This window comes from Adiantum capillus-veneris, chromosome 15, assembly GCF_014529385.1.
Source record: "Adiantum capillus-veneris isolate H3 chromosome 15, ASM1452938v2, whole genome shotgun sequence".
Lineage (NCBI taxonomy): Eukaryota > Viridiplantae > Streptophyta > Polypodiopsida > Polypodiales > Pteridaceae > Adiantum > Adiantum capillus-veneris.
In genome coordinates, this window is record NC_140945.1 from 31,636,858 (window position 1) to 31,643,885 (window position 7,028).

Genomic DNA, 7,028 nt, shown 5'->3' on the forward strand with positions numbered 1-7,028 from the left:
TACTCCAAGCTTGTGAGAAGGAAGGCCTACACCAACAACTCTTGGTTTTGTGATGCAAATCCAACCAAGAGCCGAGCTTCATTGCATGCTCATCTCCTTTACCATGCTAATTACTAAGCTAAGCTATGCTAATATGAGTGATTATGTGAGGATATGTACATATTTCTCGTAAGAATACTCCTTCTTTCTCTCAATCTACTCTCATACCCCGCTAGCTCTCACCATCTTTGAAGGTGTGTGAGGTCTTGGGTCTGAGACCATGAGGGATGGGTATTTTGACATCCTTACTAGGAGTACTCAAATATGATAAATCTAAAGCATGGATATTGTTTGAGGAAATGATGGGTTGGCATGTTAAATCTGATACAAAATAGACCATCAGATGGAAGAGTCTTTTAATAATATATGTTTATCTCTCTTAATACTTGTCATAAAATCTAACCCAAATGATTTTTCTCAAATTAAACTAATCAGCTAATATGGGATAATAAACAGGAACAAGGGTTAGAATATAGACATCTGCTTACGGGTCTATCTCAACACGGGGCAGGAGAATCGATTATCAATTGAGATTGTGGGAGGGGGGTGCGCCAGGCCTCTGAGGCAGTGCAATACAGAGGCGACGCGCGCAGTCCCCGGGCAGCAAGCTGCCGGAAGGGGACTGCCCCCGTGAGAAAAATTAGGTTAATATCATGTGGCCCGATGGACCACGTATCAGATATTAACTGATAAGAACAGATACTACACTTGATCTTAGCCAAAAGGCCGAGAAAGGTATGGGTTCCCCAGAGTGCCCGCATGGCTTTTATCTGCCCCGCCTCGCGCCTTGCCTTCTGGGATAATTGCTTCTTCTATTCTTTGCAAGCCCGTGTTTACACTATCTAAGCATTTGTTCGTGATGCCACGCAAAGCTCTCGGCCCGCCCCGCCTCTCGCGCCTTGCCCTCTCAGATCATTGGCTCTCCGTCAAACTTTTCTACTTACTTCTATTTACAAGCACAGCTCCCGGAATAGCACACTATCTGAGCACCCATCCTTGAAGGTTTCTACGCTATTCACACGATGCCAACGGAGCTCTCGACTGTGCGCTTTTTTTGGCCTTGTAATAAGCACTTCCCTTTTGGCAGCTTGCTGCTTACTCTCTCTCAGCCGCCATAGTCTACGAGCTGTAAGAGATAAGCTCACTTTTGGTAGCTTAGTATCAGGCCATCTGTTTGTGCAGAAGCCAATCCATAACATAGGCCCTCTATTCTCTATACGCACGAGTCAAAAGAGGCAATCAAAAGTGTCACACACAAACAGGAACGAATCTACCCTGAGAATAGGCACCAATGTGCAGGTCATGAGGTTGAAGCTATGTCTTATTTTGTGTCCTTCATACAAAAGTCATCAGCGGGCCACTCCCTCGATCTTTGATCCTTCCAATAACTAAGCTAAAGGCGAGAGGGAGTCTTCTTCGGTAGGTGAAGCTCTGAAAGGGAGAAGGAAGGGTTGAAGGGATGATCGAAACAACAAAAAGGGACATTCTACACTGCATCGCAAGAGGATGCCTGATAAGTAGCACCGATGCTGTTAGAAACATGGCAGCTAAGTGGCACCAATGCTATCCAATAGATATGCAACCTTGAGCCTGTTTCAAAAGCTCGACTACTGTGAAGAAAATGGATTGTACTATGCTTGATTCTCCAAAATGGATTGTAATTGAGTCCCAAAAACTCGCGACTTGTGTTTTGTTCAGTCGCACAGTGCTGTTCTAGTTCTGTCATGATTAAATTACAACATTTTGTGTGTGAACAAAGGTCCTAGCAAGTGGCACAGCCTCACATGGACGAGGCACGGGGCTCTCCCTAACCCAAGAGATATAAAGCTAGGGAGGAGTGTTAGTCGTCACCCAAGAAGCCCTCATGGCCTTTCGATGGTAGTAGAGAACGGACGACAGGAACCATGGCTTCGCATGTACGATGAGATGTCATCGGATCAATCGCTTTTGACAAGTCATTGATTTGATTTGAGACCGCTCCAGCTGCGGGATGGATGTGTCCATGGAGGATATGCGGGTTGGACTACATGACGATCGCGGGTTCGTTTTGATATCCACGAATTGAAAGCTCTCCTCCATCGATGCCAACTTAACTACGCTCCTGGATCTAGTTAACAATTTCATAATACAGATTGCCAAGGATCGGTCTCACAAAAACCCCATTGTGGTCGCCAATAAGGATAATGCAGACCCACCCCGTTTGAGTCTTTCTGGTATAGGGCACGTGAACCACAAAACTTCATCTTGATGAAAGGACTTAAAAGCCGCAGTGTATAGAGGTGAAGACAAGGTGAGGATATAAAGATGTGACGAAAATACGTGTTTGCACTACCATCGTCTCTGTGCAACTCTAGATGTTTCCGCTCTCTGGAAACGAGTTTAGAACTTTAAAGACAAGGCCTACAAGTGGCGGATGTTACTAAATTCGAACAAAAAAACCTCAACCTGGTTGTGAGTCCATGTTGTTTTCCAAAAGGAGGGTCCTTCTTGTTGAAGATGATGAAACAGGAAACAGAAGGAAGACAGAAACTCAGAGTAGGAAGAAGATGGAGAAGGAGTAGAACAGAGCTTGTGTAGAGATCTTTGTAGTTGTCTCTCTGTATTGGAATAATAGAGTATTATACAAACTCAGAGCTACAAAGCTTATATGAAAACCTAGAGATAAGGTGTCCTTTCACACGGATGTCCAGGGGGGAAAAACCCAGTGGTGAGAAATGGCCCCTGGTGAAGGCGTATACACACTAACACTACTACATAGTTACATTTCTTACCAATAAATATGACTTAAATTGGCAGCTGGGATGAGGGCTTCTCCATATCTATCATTATCAAGAAGTGATCCTCAGCTAGATACATCAATGCGTTTGAGGAGCCACTAATGAGCAAGCTGAGGGTATGGTAATATAAGAATGGAAATAAGCTTGCTTTTAGAGCTAGTGGCAACCCGAAGAAGGGTATGTGTGTAGATAGGGTTTCATATTTTCTTTGATTCAGGCTGGATTGTTGTTGTACTACTTTTGACATAAAAATATAGGGTTGCCCCCTACCTTCCTCCTCTGAATAATAAGGTGAGTCGGGATTCTTCATCCCTCACTTAGCCTCAATACAATTTTAGGTTTTTGTCATAATAATCAATATCTAATTCTCCTAAATGATTTTCTCATGTTCAACTGATCATTTAATATGGGGAAGTGCCAGGGGAGAAAAGGCTAGAATATTGATTAAGCTAGCACCAGTAGGGATCCAAAGGGGGGGCCATCTGCAAATGAGCAATGTGCAACAATGGACTTAAAAGACCCTAAGGTTCAACCCATTAAGACTTCCAAAATGCTAAGGTTCCAACATGCTAAGGTTCCAAAATTCAAAGGTTGTGTCCAAAGGCCAAACACCAGGGAAATTGGATGCTTAGTGTGTGTCACAAAAAGTCTTTGTGGATACCTACATAGGAGGGGGCGAGCCTTGCAAGTAGGGGATGAGAGAGAAACTCACACGCGCACACACACACACACACACACACACACACACAAGCTCCCTTTACACAAAGGGAATGAGGGACACATGTCAGCTCCCTAGCCCAGATGCCCACAAGGTGCACCCAATTCCTATTGGATGGCCTTGGAGGTGGACCAATGAGAATTAGGCTAGAGTAAATCTAGTTTAATTAATATTAAAATACTTAATAAAAGAACCAATAAGAATTAATCTCTCTAGAAGACTATTGGACAGTCTCCCAAGAGGACCAATGAATATTCAGCAGCCCAATGGCTTGCCTGATTCCTATTGGTCGGGAGCCAAAGGGGTCCAATGAGAGTTTAGTTGAATTAAATAATTACCTAAAGCTCTCACAAAAGGGGAAAGGGGGACACATGTCAGAAGGCTATCAGTTATGCTGCTTAATTACCATTGGCTAAGCCTGGGGAGGTCCAATAGGATGCTAGCAAGAGCAAATAGCAAGAGGGGTCGACCAAGAGAGAGAGAGGGGGGGCTGATTTTTCAAAGGCATTATCACCTACACACTCACACTAGCTCATGTGTGAAGTAAAGAAGACTCTCTCTCCTTCTCAAGCTTTAATGGAAAGCTTATCACCTACTCCAAGCTTGTGAGAAGGAAGGCCTACACCAACAACTCTTGGTTTTGTGATGCAAATCCAACCAAGAGCCGAGCTTCATTGCATGCTCATCTCCTTTACCATGCTAATTACTAAGCTAAGCTATGCTAATATGAGTGATTATGTGAGGATATGTACATATTTCTCGTAAGAATACTCCTTCTTTCTCTCAATCTACTCTCATACCCCGCTAGCTCTCACCATCTTTGAAGGTGTGTGAGGTCTTGGGTCTGAGACCATGAGGGATGGGTATTTTGACATCCTTACTAGGAGTACTCAAATATGATAAATCTAAAGCATGGATATTGTTTGAGGAAATGATCGGTTGGCATGTTAAATCTGATACAAAATAGACCATCAGATGGAAGAGTCTTTTAATAATATATGTTTATCTCTCTTAATACTTGTCATAAAATCTAACCCAAATGATTTTCTCATATTAAACTAATCAGCTAATATGGGATAATAAACAGGAACAAGGGTTAGAATATAGACATCTGCTTACGGGTCTATCTCAACACGGGGCAGAGAATCGATTATCAATTGAGATTGTGGGAGGGGGGTGCGCCAGGCCTCTGAGGCAGTGCAATACAGAGGCGACGCGCGCAGTCCCCGGGCAGCAAGCTGCCGGAAGGGGACTGCCCCCGTGAGAAAAATTAGGTTAATATCATGTGGCCCGATGGACCACGTATCAGATATTAAACTGATAAGAACAGATACTACACTTGATCTTAGCCAAAAGGCCGAGAAAGGTATGGGTTCCCCAGAGTGCCCGCATGGCTTTTATACCTGCCCCGCCTCGCGCCTTGCCTTCTGGGATAATTGCTTCTTCTATTCTTTGCAAGCCCGTGTTTACACTATCTAAGCATTTGTTCGTGATGCCACGCAAAGCTCTCGGCCCGCCCCGCCTCTCGCGCCTTGCCCTCTCAGATCATTGGCTCTCCGTCAAACTTTTCTACTTACTTCTATTTACAAGCACAGCTCCCGGAATAGCACACTATCTGAGCACCCATCCTTGAAGGTTTCTACGCTATTCACACGATGCCAACGGAGCTCTCAACTGTGTGCTTTTTTTGGCCTTGTAATAAGCACTTCCCTTTTGGCAGCTTGCTGCTTACTCTCTCTCAGCCGCCATAGTCTACGAGCTGTAAGAGATAAGCTCACTTTTGGTAGCTTAGTATCAGGCCATCTGTTTGTGCAGAAGCCAATCCATAACATAGGCCCTCTATTCTCTATACGCACGAGTCAAAAGAGGCAATCAAAAGTGTCACACACAAACAGGAACGAATCTACCCTGAGAATAGGCACCAATGTGCAGGTCATGAGGTTGAAGCTATGTCTTATTTTGTGTCCTTCATACAAAAGTCATCAGCGGCCACTCCCTCGATCTTTGATCCTTCCAATAACTAAGCTAAAGGCGAGGGAGTCTTCTTCGGTAGGTGAAGCTCTGAAAGGGAGAAGGAAAGGGTTGAAGGGATGATCGAAACAACAAAAAGGGACATTCTACACTGCATCGCAAGAGGATGCCTGATAAGTAGCACCGATGCTGTTAGAAACATGGCAGCTAAGTGGCACCAATGCTGTCCAATAGATATGCAACCTTGAGCCTGTTTCAAAAGCTCGACTACTGTGAAGAAAATGGATTGTACTATGCTTGATTCTCCAAAATGGATTGTAATTGAGTCCCAAAAACTCGCGACTTGTGTTTTGTTCAGTCGCACAGTGGTGTTCTAGTTCTGTCATGATTAAATTACAACATTTTGTGTGTGAACAAAGGTCCTAGCAAGTGGCCACAGCCTCACATGGACGAGGCACGGGGGCTCTCCCTAACCCAAGAGATATAAAGCTAGGGAGGAGTGTTAGTCGTCACCCAAGAAGCCCTCATGGCCTTTCGATGGTAGTAGAGAACGGACGACAGGAACCATGGCTTCGCATGTACGATGAGATGTCATCGGATCAATCGCTTTTGACAAGTCATTGATTTGATTTTGAGACCGCTCCAGCTGCGGGATGGATGTGTCCATGGAGGATATGCGGGTTGGACTACATGACGATCGTGGGTTCGTTTTGATATCCACGAATTGAAAGCTCTCCTCCATCGATGCCAACTTAACTACGCTCCTGGATCTAGTTAACAATTTCATAATACAGATTGCCAAGGATCGGTCTCACAAAAACCCATTGTGGCCAATCAAGGGACTAATGGCAGACCACCACCGTTTGAGTCTCTTCTGGTAGGGCACGAGAACCACAAAACTTCATCATGGATGAAGGACTTAAAAGCCGCCAGTGTATAGAGGTGAAGACAAGGAGAGGATATAAAGATGTGACGAATACGTTTTTGCACTACCATCGTCTCTGTGCAACTCTAGATGTATTCCGCTCTCTGGAAACGAGTTTAGAACTTAAAGACAAGGCCTACAAGTGGCGGATGTTACTAAATTCGAACAAAAAAACCTACAACCTGGATGTGAGTCCAAGTTGTGTTCCAAAAGGAGGTCCTTCTTGTTGAAGATGATGAAACAGGAAACAGAAGGAAGACAACAACTCAGAGTAGGAAGAAGATGGAGAAGGAGAAGACACAGAGCTTGTGTACGAGATCTCTGTAGTCTGTCTCTCTGTATTGGAATAATAGAGTATATACAAACTCAGAGCTACAAAGCTTATATGAAACCCTAAGAGATAAGGTGTCCTTTCACACCGGATGTCCAGGGGGAAAAACCCAGTGGGAGAAAAGTGCCCCTGGTGAAGCGCGTATACACACTAACACTACTACATGTCTACACTTCTTACCAATAAATATGACATAAATTGGCAAGCTTGGGATGAGTGCTTCTCCATATTTATCATTATCAAGAAGTGATCCTCAAGCTAGATAAC

The 7,028-nt window shown here is 44.2% G+C and overlaps 2 non-coding genes across 2 annotated transcripts; both read right to left on the bottom strand.

Annotated features, from left to right (window-relative positions):
- Nucleotides 1-580: 580 nt before the first annotated feature.
- On the bottom strand, nt 581-778 carry LOC147440475 (U2 spliceosomal RNA). The gene has a single exon (XR_015184405.1). It is a non-coding gene; the product is annotated as a U2 spliceosomal RNA (small nuclear RNA).
- Nucleotides 779-4,705: 3,927 nt separating this feature from the next.
- Nucleotides 4,706-4,904, bottom strand: LOC147440476 (U2 spliceosomal RNA). The gene has a single exon (XR_015184392.1). It is a non-coding gene; the product is annotated as a U2 spliceosomal RNA (small nuclear RNA).
- Nucleotides 4,905-7,028: the final 2,124 nt, after the last annotated feature.